The 14576-nt window shown below is 38.5% G+C and overlaps 1 protein-coding gene and 1 long non-coding RNA gene across 2 annotated transcripts in view; both read right to left on the bottom strand.

Moving 5' to 3' along the window:
• The window catches only part of LOC139970053 (uncharacterized), a 491924-nt gene that overhangs the window by 44901 nt on the left and 432447 nt on the right, over nt 1–14576 (bottom strand). The gene's annotated exons all lie outside the window — the stretch shown is intronic.
• Nucleotides 4765–8681, bottom strand: LOC139969357 (uncharacterized). Its single transcript, XR_011793699.1, has 2 exons — nt 8486–8681; nt 4765–8066 (listed from the first exon to the last, which is right to left on the bottom strand). It is a non-coding gene; the product is annotated as an uncharacterized lncRNA (long non-coding RNA).

Genomic DNA, 14576 nt, shown 5'->3' with positions numbered 1-14576 from the left:
TAGAAGTTACAAATTCTCTAATATCTTGTCATGTCCTTAAAGATGGTGCCACATGCTGCTAATATAGTGGTTTAGCTGTGTTTTTTAAATTATTTTAAATGAAGCCAACAGTATCTTACCCGCTAGTCTAAAATAAGTTTAAATGCCACATTTCAGGGTAGAGTCTTACACAGTACAGTATGTATGATGATAGTTTATTACCTCAACATCAACATGATATGATGTCAAGTTTAATATAGTGATCTTCCTGGCTGACAATTTAAGGTGCTTCCATTTGCTAACTTTTGCCATTATAAGTTCATTTGCAGACATTGAAATGGTGATTAGGGATTGGTACTTGGTGATAGTTATGCTATGTATGTGATATACATAGCACAGATTAGGATGAATCTTTGCTTGGCATATTCCTAACTTAATTAACACTGCAAAGCTGGGTGTGTATATATATTGATGTACACACTTACAGGTAAAGTATTTCTAACTTGATATACACAGCACAGATTGGGATCAATCTGTGCTTGGCGTATTCCTAACTCTTTCTGCAAAATTCAATTTCTCTGATTTCTGAGGGATGAATTATACCTGTATCTCATTTTTCAACTGCATCCTTTCACTTGATGCAGATAGCAGATGAGGCCCCCCCCCACCCCTTTGTTGGTTTTTATAATGGTGCGCATGTCCAGCCTTTTTTTTTTTGTATCAAATAATGTTTGCACGGGTTACCCGGATACCCACCGACGCAATACTACCCGGTTCCTAATTTATTACCCGAATCCTACGCAAGTGTGATTTTTTGGTTTCTATGATAATCGTAACCTTTGCATTCATGATGTCGTGTGTGTGTGAGTGCAATTGTGACATCCAGCTTGTAAACACGATATCTCAAGAAGGAAATGTCAGACCAATTGCCTATGTACTGTGTAGAAGTACCACATTGAGTACAAGAAGCCTATTGTTTTTGGTGGGGGTCAAAGGTCGTTTGGGGTCACCAGTGGTCAAATTGTGAAAACCTTGTAAACATGATATCTCACGAAGGGAAGTTCAGATCAACTCCATACTTAGTCTGTAGAAGAACCACATTAAATACAAAAAGCCTACTGTTTTTTATGGATGTCAGAGGTCATTTGGTGTCACCAGGGGTCAAATTGTGAACACCTTGTAAACATGATATCTCAAGGAGGGAATTATGGGCAGACTTCATATTCAGTGTGTAGAAGTACCACATTGAATGTAAGAAGCATACTGTTTTGGTGTAGGGCAATGGTCATTTGGGGTCACCAGGGGTCAAATTGTGAATCCCTTGTAATCACGATATTTCAATACTGGAAGCTTGGGTCGACCACTAATTTAGTGTGCAGAAGTACCACATTGAGTTAAAGAAGCCTATTGTTTTTGGTGGAGGACTGGAGGTCGTTAAGGGTCATCAGAGGTCAAATTGTGAAACCCTTGTTAACATGTACACCATCACTATACATTACGTCAGATTCATGAAGAAAACTGCATATTTCCATTCTGGTTTTGTTTTTGTGTCTTTAAGCCAATGGTTAGGCAAGATTTCCCCATTGTGGTAGTGTGGTGTTAGGCTACCATGTGGTTGAATATAACACCAATAATGAAAGTATTCCATGGATATCTTATAACTGTGTCACAATTTTAGCGAATAAACAGATGGTTAGGCCAGATTTCCCTATTGTGGTAGTGTGGTGTTAGGTTACCATGCGGAAGAAATTGAAAGAATTCTCACAATTATTATTTTTTCATTCGTTAATATCACAGAAGGAAAGACTGACAAGGAAATTTACAAGATGTGACTAATGGATTATAGATTGAATAGCTAAAAAATAATAATCGCAAGTGGCTTTTTACTAAACGTTTATTCCAAATGCATTCAAATTCCGGGAATTGCGCAATCCCGTGGCTAATGCGAACCCTGGGCCCATATAATAGTTAGTCGTAGTAAAAACTGTTTATAAGCTAAATGTGATATTAATATGGTCTAAAGGTGGAGGGCAAACATAAAAAGCAGCGGCAGTGCGATGTTAGTACTTATGTTAATTATATGAAGATATTATTAAGTTAATGAAAGAAACAAAAGCAAAAAGAATTATTGAGGAAGGTTTTATACCTTATCTTACACCTATTTGAACATGAAAACATTGTCAGTGGAGAATCTGTGTTATTTAGTATAGCATCCAATATGTAATTTCTTGAAAATTGCGATACACAAGGGTAAACAAATTTTTCCGGGTATCCGGGTAACTGACAGGTAACGGCTCTCCGATACCAGTTTCATGATTTTTGGACCTGTGTAAACACTAGTACCAAACATACAATAGATGTAATATTCCTTGATATTTTTACAGTAACCTTCTAGTACTAAGGTCTGCTTTCATTTTTTCTGTACAAAATACCTTTAGAAAGGTTTTGTTTATAACATTCTTGATATTGTAGACACTTTCAGGCTAGTACAACCTTCTTTAATATATGCAAGATTTAATTCACATTTGACATTATTACATGTAGTTGCATTTTGTTTTAATATTCATGCAAGTATGAGAAATGTTTTAGTCTTTCTATTAAAGTTAACATTTTAATCTGGAAATATAAATTTATCAGAATGTATGGGTAATAGTTTCAATTGATTGTACTTTGATGCAGCCATAGTGTATGTTGCCATAGTGGTTGTTGGTGTGTATTCATTAGGACAAGGGTAATTTCATAAAAATGTATTCATCATTGTAAGATATAACATATAGTTGTATTTAAACATATTCAGCCTATATTCCATTATTCATCCTAGCAGGGAAGTCACTTATAAATCATTGGGCAGTTCTATCTTTGGCTTCAAATAGTATGTTTTGACAAGGTTCCCCATTCCTGTATCCTAATAAATGCATCTTCAGGGAACTAATGTATGCAGATATATTATAAGAGAAATATTAACTTCATAATGTGTTATCAGACTCCATTTTGTGAACCATTATGATAGAACCTTGAATCATGTCATAGCACTATACACAACATATGTCTGCTGTCAGATTGGTCCCAACTTCAATGTGAAGTCTTCTGTCATGTCATACATCCAATTGTTTAGTAGTTGTTTTTTCTTCAAATGTGACTTACCTAGCTGTTAGTTCAAAATGATCTTGGGGTTGCAATTGTCGAGCTTCAGTGCCATATAAAACCTGCAGGTTTGGATATAGTAACGTTCGGGAAATGGCCTGCGCTTTTTACAAAAATTAATTGTTACCTCATTAGATGTTTTAGAGGCAAACCAGACACACAATCTTGGGAACCATGAGATATAAATCACCCGGTGCCCGCTTGTTCCAAATGGAAGGTGTACCACATTGAGTTGAAGAAGCCTGTTGTCTTTGGTAGAGATCAATCTGTATGCTGAATACAAGAAAAGTTTCATTGTCGGTCATCATCTGCCAATGTGAATTATGTTTGTCATATCTCAATTTTCTTTGCTGTACTACCTTGATTAAAGTATGTTGGTCATCTTGGCTATACCCAACAGCCTAGTGTATCACATTCATAGAAGATAATTCATGCAGCATCATCGAAACCACACTACAGTTGAGCTGTCTGGCTGATTCCTTGCAGAGGCAGAAGGAATCTATGGTGATGGTGTGGCACTCACTTGTAAATGCTGTTACTTCATAAGGACAACTGGGATATATTTCATGTTTGGTATGTTGTAAAACTGGTTTGGGATTATTGGTCAAAGGTCAAAGTCTGAAATCATTGTTTACACAGTATGTCAAGATGTGGAAGTTGCAGGAAGATCAAACTTGGTGAGTAGATGATCTGTAGTGTTTTTCAAAGTTGAAGTTAATTTGAGGTCAAAGGAAGGAAATCTGAAGATCTTGTTTGTGGTGGTCAATGGTCATTTGGAGTCCGCAGAGGGCAAAGTGTGAATATATCAAGTGCTTTATCTCGAGAATGAGTACATGAAAGGAGCTCATATATGCACGGGATGATAGTCTAGTGTATTGTATAGTTTGTAAACAATATGATGTAGGCCAGGGTTCATTTAAGGTCGCCAGGTGTCAAAACTTGCTGTATAGTATGTATGGCTATAGCTTCTTTATAATGAGTACAAAAACCCTATTGTTTTTAAGTGGAGGGTAGAGGTCAGTTGGGTTCAGCAGAAGTTACGCTTTGGAAATTTTAAACATAACATAACGTGGGCAGTTGATCAGATGTCATATTGAGATATAATTTACCTGTAATGAGTACAAGAGCCCAGTTATTCATTGTCACGGTCAGCAATAGGGAAAGTGATGTGACGTGATGTACAGAATGCACTTAATTTGTCAGACCTTGATTGATATTGATGTTATGAAATTGAGAAAGATATTTATATTTGAGAACCTAATAACTTTCTGACATTTTCATATTTGATCTTATAAGACAAGGAATCACTGAGTCGGTAGGCTTTCTTGTTTCTTTTCTTTTTGCAGAAGTCAAATGTCATTTAAAGTAACAAGGTGTCAAAGTCTGAAATCTTTTGTTAACTTTTTAACTGAACTTTGAAAGTAACCATATTATCTTTTTTTATATAGGTCAGAGTCTGAAAACCTAGTGAAAACATGTTCATCCACTTAGTGAGCACATTGTTTTTAAGGAAGTCAAAATCCTATCCTAACATAACTTCAGAAATAAAACTTGGATGGTATTCATAGTTTCTCTGTAGATTTATATTACTGAGCAACAGAACATAATTCGTCATATGAGCTACAAAATGACCCATTATAAGTGTGCTCATGTAGAAAGGAAGCAAGACATCGGTGAGCCTTGAGCTCTCTGGTTTAAAGAAACAGAAGATAGCTCATTTACTCTTTCTTCTAATATGAATGGGAGGGGAAACTACCTATCTAATCGGAACAAAAATTGAGCCCAATCTTTTATGTTTAATTTTGGTAAAGAGATGTTAATTGAAGATGTGAGGCTCACTTTGTAACAAGTATTGACTAGACTCTAGAGGATACTTGAGGTCATTTTTATGTGATATTAATAAGCCTGCCGAAAGTTATCTATTCCTTCCAGAATTTGTTAACCTTAAGTCGTATAAGTTAGTGCCTTATGTGTTGCATAATTCCAACTATATTTTCTTTATTTTGTATGCGTTTTTGTTATTTTTTGTTATTTTATACGTTGAGCCAGAAAAGGTGCTAGGTAAATTTCATTGATTGACTTGGAAATAAACCGTGTTCAGGATCGTTCTTCCACCATTAACTTGTTTCTCTTACATTATATAGATTCTTAAGTGGTATAAAAGCCTTTCGATCTCATATTTACTGTACTGAATATTATAAATATATGACAATATATTACCAAACTGTTTACTTTTCATTACTTGGAGAGAAAAAACAATAGATTTCCGAGAAACAATCTTTTTTTTTTACCACGCTTGGTATGTTTATTGGTAACATTTTTGTGCCAATTTGACCATATTTGAGTACAATAAGGTCAAAAACCTTTTACAAGTAATGATAACTACATACAAAAACAATGATGCACTGTAATTATCTGAACAGTGCAATTACTAATTGAGTCTTTTAAATGCTCGTAACAAATAAAAGCTTTGCCTCTTTGCTGGAGTTCTTTCTCAAGTTTAATAGCAAATTATAACTTATATAAACAATCCCTACATTTAATTTCCGCGTTTGTATTTTTTTAACTGAAGATGAAGTACTTCAGATAAAAATTAATAAATTATATGGGTGATTCACAGGAAAATGTTACCCGAAGCATATGTCATTCTTTGAAAATATAAACTGACTGCCAAAAATAGCTTACTCCACATCTAAAATGAAGTTCGATATAAAAGGGCAATCCCAAAACAGATGTAACAGGGTCTCATCATAGCGGCCACAAATGTGACATCGCAGGTTATCAATTTGCCCTATTTTATGACGGTAGTGGTTTGTTCCAATAATGCGATGGAGGAAGCGAAATTGAAAATATTGCATCTTGGAATCTCTGACAGAGTGAAACGGCTTGAAATGTATTCTCCCATTGGGTGGCTGTGATATTGAAATAGATACCATTTGGCTACAGCCGCAGGAGGAGTATTAACACGAGTAATAAGGCTATTATAAATGTGTCTAGAGACAGATGGAATAAACTGGGGATAATCACAAACAATGTCCTTGTTAACCTTCACCAGTCCATCCTTCCATGCTCTAGGTATAGACGAAATAATTCCATGGTAAACAGTAAATGGGCAATAATCTAATTTATACTTCTCTCTGAAACGCAGTATTGACAATGGACGATTATCATTGTCAAACGGATGCTTCACCTGCCTTAATTCCTTTTTGGAACATTGAGTTGTAAAATACCATCTTATTGTTAATTTTAATGAACGAATTGTTCAAAAATATCTGTTCACCATAATTTGAATTAGGCATAATGAGAGAGTGCAATGACCATGCATGGCAGACGTCATAAATAAATGCATAATCAAAATAAAATAAAATTGTTAGCACTTATCCACTAGAGAGCCTGTGTAAGAGAATGTGTAAAAGTTAGTAGGCCTGACGTTTCGATCCTAGCAGGATCTTCTTCAGAGGCTTAAATGAAAATTGGAACATTGGGTTGTAAAGTACCATCTTATTGTTAATTTTAATAAACAAATTAATTGCTATAATTACAGTCCAACAAAAGGGATTTGCAGTAGTTTTTCAAATGAAAATGGAAAAACAGAAGTTCCAGAAGTTATCGCTACTGTCATGGGCGGCGATCCTGGGGGGAAGGGGGGATATATCCCCCCATGAAAATGGGTGGAGGGGATGTAATACACCATATCCCCCCCACCAAATGCCAGGGATAAGAATATTTTCATGCCTTTATATGCATCATCGTGAATGTACGGCTCTTATTTAGCTTCATTTCTCACCTACCATAAACGCAGTGCGATCTTTTCAAATAAACCGTCTTTATAAAGCAAGAATAGTTGACTTTAGGCTTCATTGGCCCTATAACAACAAAATGTATTATTGCGCCCATGGTATTGATATAGTACATATATGCACCCTCATAGTATTCATATAGGCCCTTTAGTAGGCCTACACACGTACATGTTCCCTCGAACCGCTGAGAATCTCATGTTACCAGGGTAATGCTTAATACACGTTTCACCTGGATGCCCTAGCAATCGGTACCTAGGAATGTAGGCCTAACTATGTGTAATCGTGTATTGAATGTGTATAGGCCTATAATAGCCTGCATGAGGCCATTTTCTTCATCGAATAATATAAAAGAGCTCTCGAACATTCTAAAGTAGAGCCTGAACCAAGATTGACAGGGGCAATTTTCCCAAAATAACACCCGAAATTAAAAAAAAAAGTATTTTGGATCCTGATTATGAGATATTTCGGACATGATATCCCTATTTTAAAGTTGGGTATATGCCGCTTGGAAACCTTGGGAAGTGCCGTTTCCGGCCATCTAGAGGGTTTGTAAATCCCAAAATTTTCTTGTACGCTTCGCGCCAACTCATGGTGGCGCTACGCTTAGATAGTCAACAAGGTCATATCCCCCCCACTCGGAAGTACGGATCGCCGCCCCATGGCTACTGTCATTTTATCTGTTCACCCAGGTACACTTAAGACTTAATAATATAATGCGTATGTGTGACTTTTAGTCCACTTGAACTTATAGTACCAATCATATAGTATGGTCGCTCAGAAGTGATGATTTTTTTTATTAATACCAAAATGATACTTTTTATAGTTGTCACAATATAAACCACAACAGAATTCTATGCAATTATCATTTTAGGTCCATAAAGATGTATTTTCAGAGATTTCAGTATGCACGGTGCAGTGTGTAAATACACATATAAGCAATACTGTGTAAGCAGTAACCAGGTCGACGTCTGCAACAACATTTCCAGTCACCAATTTTGATAAGCGTGACCAATTTGGGTGCATTTTCGATACTTGCAGGTTTTATTGGTATCCCTGATAACAGTCCACTTGGTCTGGCTTGCCCTACCTGCAGAAACATCATCCAGAGAAGGGTCAGCGGGGAGGGCTTTTTCGTCTCTGGCTCTGAAATGTGATGAAAACTACTTTTGTTTAGCTCAGCGTGATTCAAACTGACCTACAGGACATACCCAATGTATTCCTGAACTCTTTGGAAAATGCTCAGCTGATATTGCATGTCACTCCAGTGCAACTGTTAAGTTACTAAGAGAAGAGAATTGAAGGTGTTCTTTGCCAAAAGCTGGATCATCGGGATTTGTAAACCACAGCGTAACTGTAACAGTATGTACAGTAGTCTAAAGGAAAGCTTACTGAAATGCTATCTAGATACACTGTTCACCTCAATAGCATATCCAGTCCATTTAAAGGTTGTGCTTAGGTTGTTACAATGTATTAAAGACAGTTATAAGAGAAGAGAGGTGGATAGGGGCATATTTCATGATAAAACATTCAAATTTGTTGCTCAGCAAAGAACATCAAATTACCGTATTCTCCGTTGGTGGCAAGCACTGGTGCCTATAGTTACTACAGTAGATCTCCCATGGAAGTATCAGGATATCTCTTTCTGCTGTCAGAGTTGTTTGGGATTTGTTGTTACCTTGTCTAACCAGTTGAGTCCATTGATACCACACCCATTCAAAGTTTAAAGCTGTGAATGCTGAGGACTTAGCACATCAACTTTCTCTGAAAATTGACACACAAAAAAAAGAAAATTAATGATAGTGAATAGGCTTAAAAAACCCTTGATGCACATATGCAGGAGCAGAAAATCCATACCTTTGTGGATTATTTGCTAAATAAGACTCAAAACATTCAGTAGCCACTCCACTTAGGATACAGGCCTCATACAACATTGTGCTACAGCTGGTGTAGACTTGGTTTAGGATACTAACATAGCGCCATTATGATCATAATGGTGCTATTAACCTGAGGCCAAGGCCTTAGCTAACACCATTATGGGTACTATTTCAGGGGCGTATCCAGGATTTTCTGCTTTCTAGTCACTTCGCCCAACAACCATTTCGCCCAACTGCCATTTCGCCCAACCAGCCTGGTCATTTCGCCCAACCAGCCGGGTCATTTCGCCCAACATGCATGGTCATTTCGCCCAACCATCATAGTCATTTCGCCCAACCAGCATGGTCATTTCGCCCAACCGTGTTGGTCATTTCGCCCAACCTTATTTTTACTAATATTCAGTCAGAATAATATTACTTTTTCTATTCCACTAGTTCAATTTGATTTTTTTGGGGTTAGGTTACTTCGTAATAGGTAAATAAAAAAGTGAGGTCCGCTCGATATCGATCGGAGTCTGAGCAGTTATTTCGGATATAATGGGAGGATTACACTACTTTAGGCGTTTACGCATACAATGGAAGTTATATTATTATACAAACACAGGGGAATCGGGCTTCATAAAAACCTATCAAACCTAACCCCTAAAACACTGATCCATCTACCGACGGTGACTAACAATTCCCGAACGTTTCCTTATTAAATTGAAAAAAATATATATATAAAACCCGTCCGTAATATATAGTATTATTTTTAATCAATGTAACCACATATGTAATCATATATGTAGGCCTAATCAATTTAACCACGACTTCAAGTTTCCTTAATACTCGGTTCGTATCCCGTAACGTTAGCAATTCCCGACCGTTTACTATCAAACCTAACCCCTAAAACACTGATCCATCCTCAAGATTCCTTAATATTCGGTTCGTATACTGTAACGTTAAAAATTCCCGAACGTTTCCTTACTAAAGTTATACAAAGTAAAGGACTTCAAGTTTCCTTAATATTACTTAATATTCGAACGTTTACTATCAAACCTAACCCCTAACACACTGATCGATCCTCAAGTTTCCTTAATATTCGGTTCGTATCCTGTAACGTTAAAAATTCCCGAACGTTTCATATTTAATCAAGGTTGGGCGAAATGACCAGGCTGGTTGGGCGAAATGACCAGGCTGGTTGGGCGAAATGACCAGGCTGGTTGGGCGAAATGACCAGACTGGTTGGGCGAAATGGTAAGGTTGGGCGAAATGGCAGTTGGGCGAAATGGTTGTTGGGCGAAATGGTTGTTGGGCGAAGTGTCCTGCTTCCGATTTTCTAACCCGGGGGGCGCAAAGTACTATCTAAGCGGAGCGCCACCATCAGTTGGCGCGAAGCGTACAAGAAAACTTTTCTGGTTTTGATACCCCCAGATCACCGGAAATGGCACTTCTCGGGCTTGAAAATGACCAACCAGATGTACAATTTTGCCTGAAAACCAAATATTTCCCAATAGTTTTTTTCCATCCATTACTTTTTGAAGATTGTCACCAGTCACACATCATGTTGGACCTCATTGCATGTCCTGCGGATCATTGCTTTTGTAGGTGATTCTTCGTCACGGCCCACAATATCCGAAAGCCCCACTTTTCAAGGTTTTAAGCCTATTATTTGTTAAAGTCAAAATCACTTCAAAACATACCCATAATGTTGCACAAAATTCAATCGATCTATGGACAACCAATATAGAAAAACCTTGAACCCCTAACAGACAGGTCAAAATTGCATGAGTAGAGGAAAGTATGATGAAGAATGTTGGTAAGGAAATTTTCGAAAATTTATACACAGTTAATTTATTGGTGTAGAAATATTAAAACCCCTTCGTTGAAGGAAATGAAAAATAGCTGATATTTTCGATATCAGATATTTCGAAACCGAACACTACACACATAGGCGTAGGAGACGAGGCTGCAGCCCCCCCCCCCCCCCGGCAACCAATTTTTTCCCTGAAAATTCGGGCAATATATGCCGAGAATTTTTTGGGCACCTACTGAAAGAAACATAAATAGCAATGAATAGTTTAAAAATTATCTCCTTGGTAATTAAAATCAAGTTCTAAGCTTGGCCGACATTACTACTGTAAAAGAGAGTTTTGACATAATTGGACTTGTATACTTTTCTCCATGTACATAAGACATTTCGTTGTTTACATTAGCATCCGGTACACGATGCCATGCGATGAAATGATTGATGCTTGCTTATCAGGCGCGTATCCAGGATTTTCTAACCCGGGGGGCGCGAATTACCATCTAAGCGGAGCGCTACCATCGGTTGGCGCGGAGCGTACAAGAAAAATTCTGGTTTTGATACCCCCAGATCACCGGAAATGGCACTTCTCGGGCTTGAAAATGACCAACCAGATGTACAATTTTGCCTGAAAACCAAATATTTCCCAATAGTTTTTTTTCCATCCATTACTTTTTGAAGATTGTCACCAGTCACACATCATGTTGGACCTCATTGCATGTCCTGCGGATCATTGCTTTTGTAGGTGATTCTTCGTCACAGCCCACAATATCTGACAGCCCCACTTTTCAAGGTTTTAAGCCCAATATTTCATGGGCTTAAATCACTTCAAAACATACCCATAATGTTGCACAAAATTCAATCGATCTATGGACAACCAATATAGAAAAAATGTTGGTCAGGAAATTTTCGAAAATTCAGACACAGTTAATTTATTGGTGTAGAAATATTGCAACCTCTTATAATGGCTATTATAAAACTTCGTTGAAGGAAATGAAAAATAGCAGATATTTCCGATATGAGGTATATCGAAACCGAACACTACACACATAGGCGTAGGTCCCGTAGAAGGCGGGGGCTGCAGCCCCCCCCCCGCAACCATTTTTTTCCCCATTTTTTTCGGGCACCTACTGAAAGAAAAATAAATAGCAATGAATAGGTTAAAAATGATCTCCTTGGTAATTAAAATAAAGTTCTAAGCTTGGCCGACATTACTACTGTAAAAGAGAGTTTTGACATAAATGGATCTGTATGCTTTTTCTCCATCTACATAAGACATTTGGTTGTTTACATTAGCATCCGGCGGTATACTGTGCAACTTTGACGGACCGTAAGGTACACGATGACATGCAATGTAATGACCGATGCTTGCTTATATGATATTGGCATCGATGTGTTAAACGCGCGCTTCGCGCGCGAAAAATTTCGGCTCTTTTTCGGGCAAGTCGTTACAGCCCCAAATCCAATTGGGCTCCTACGCCTTGAATACACACATAGACAGTTTTTTGAGGCTGTTCATCGTGGAACATGCATTTCAATGCTCACTGACACTGGCGGATCCAGGGCCTTTGTTTGGGAGGGGCCAAAGTGGCATTAGAGTGATATGGGGAGGGGTCAAAGGGGAGGGGGTGCCCCCTCCCCTATGGAAAATTTTCTATTTCTGAATGCCCTCAGATGTAATTTGGTGCGACAAAAGTGTACAATGGTGATGTTAATTTACTTCTAAAAAAAAGTTTTCCAGGTGTAATTTTCTAAAATATTTATAAAACAAAGTTGAGATCATCTTTCTCAAGCAATTTGATTTCTCATAGGTTATAAATTTCTTACAACCAGCCTGTAACTGCAAAATGGTGTTAAACTGTAAATCCTCATGCTCATACATTTACATAGCTCCCAACTCTTGAGAAGGCAAATGCTGGTCCATGCCACGAATCGCCGTCCTGGGGAGGGGTATAAGGGGAGGGGGTGTCCCCCTCCCCTTTTGAATTTTTTTGGAATCATGGTGATGCCTACATGTAAAATGGTGGCACTTAGAAAGGCTTTTGTCACCCAAAATTTTCTGAGAAATATGCATTTTTTTGTGTGTAACATCAATAAATTGAATAGTAGGTGATAATTCATTCTTTCCCGTGGCATGAAAATGTTCGCTGCTCGCCCCAATGAAAAGAAATATAGGCTAATTTGAGGTTCAAATGATGCTGTAAAGGAGGTTTTATACTCTATTATGCTAAATGCTAAAGAAATGATGGTTGCTAAGTCAAGATATGATGCAATTTTTTTTATGTATACTTGACAATTACAATGCGGTTTTTCGGACGCTTGTGCGGGTCAGCGGGTTTGGGTGTTAGAATGCGGGTCTAATTCCCGCGAATTGCGGGTCAGTTGGGAGCTCTGCATTTAATTTTAAACCAGAAAACGAAAAGGTTTACACTAGTCTACCACTGCTATTCCTCTCGATTTTTTTAATTTCCAATCATATGATTTAGCGGATGTTCGACAACACTTTTTGGCTCACCTTTGGGGGGGCCATGGCCCCCCTTGGCCCCCCTTGGATCCGCCAGTGCTCACTGATATGACGTTATATCTGCTCTTTGCTTTACAAATTCGCACAGGCGTGTAGCGAGTAATTGCCAAGGGAGGGGCGAAGCCTGTAGGCAAACTATCTAAGCGAAGCGCCACCATAAGTTGGCGCGAAGCGTACAAGAAAAATTTTGGCCGAATATGCCTCCCAGGTCGCTGGAAATGACACTTCCCAAGCCTTGTAAGTTGCATCTAAGCATTGTCTATTTTGAAATTACTAGCGATGTCTTAAAGAAAATTTGCTCGGGGGGGAGGGGGCGGTCGCCCCCTTCCCGAAATGCGTCATGTTCCCCGACGACTCGGTCGAGTTCAAGACCAGCCACAATTGGTTCCATATAGCACAATTGTACTACAATTTGTACAATTGTTTAAGGCGTCCATACAGACACACGCATCATGATAGACCATATATAGTATTTATATAGATACATTAGTGAGAGAGGAAAAATGGAAACGTCAAAAATGGAATTGTCGGTGTAAGGGGTAGGGTGAGGCGCACACCCCCTCCGTAATCCTTGATCTGTCACTGGCTACCCTGTGTATATAATAGGGATCAGCGCTTTAACTATGACTGTTCCTCTTTCTCTTCCCGAGGTCTTGGCTCTCTTCTACTCCCTCCTTTTCTCCTTTTTCTCTCTTTTTTCTTTTTCTTTTCCCTTCCTTTCTCTCCTCCTTTTCTTTTTTCCCCCTCCTTTTCCCTTTTTTTTCTTCTCTTTTTTTTCTCTCCTCTTTTCCTTACCCGGGGGGCGCGCGCCCCCAACGCCCCCCCTGGATACGCACCTGCTTATATGATATTGGCATTGATATGTTAAACGCGCGCAAAGCGCGCGAAAAAGTTTGGGTATATTTTTCGGGCAAGTCATTACAGCCCCCAAATCCAATTGGGCCTTTGACTACACACATAGACAGTTTTGAGGCTGTTCATCCTGGAACATGCATTTCGATGCTCACTGATATGATGTGATATCTGCTCTTTGCTTTACAAATTCGTGTAGCGAGTAGTTGCCAAGGGAGGGGCGAAGCCTGTAGGCAAACTATCTAAGCGAAGCGCCACCACGAGTTGGCGCGAAGCGTATAAGAAACAATTTTTGCCGAAAATGCCTCCCAGATCGCTGGAAATGACACTTCCCAGGCCTTCTAAGTTGCATCTAAGCATTGTCTATTTTGAAATTACTCCGATGTCATAAAGAAAATTTGCTCAGGGGAAGGCGGTCGCCCCCTACTCGAAATGCGTCATGTTCCCCGACGACTCGAGTCCAAGACCAGCCACAGTTGGTTCCATAGCACAATTATGTACAATTGTTTAAAGTGTCCATACACACACACGAGCGTTATGATAGACCATATATAGTATATATATATATATAGATACATTATTGAGAGAGGAAAAATGGAAACGTCAAATATGGAGTT

This window comes from Apostichopus japonicus, chromosome 7 (assembly GCF_037975245.1).
Source record: "Apostichopus japonicus isolate 1M-3 chromosome 7, ASM3797524v1, whole genome shotgun sequence".
NCBI classification, from domain to species: domain Eukaryota; kingdom Metazoa; phylum Echinodermata; class Holothuroidea; order Aspidochirotida; family Stichopodidae; genus Apostichopus; species Apostichopus japonicus.
Note: the sequence above shows the minus strand (reverse complement) of the source record. Positions and strands in the feature narration are given on the sequence as shown.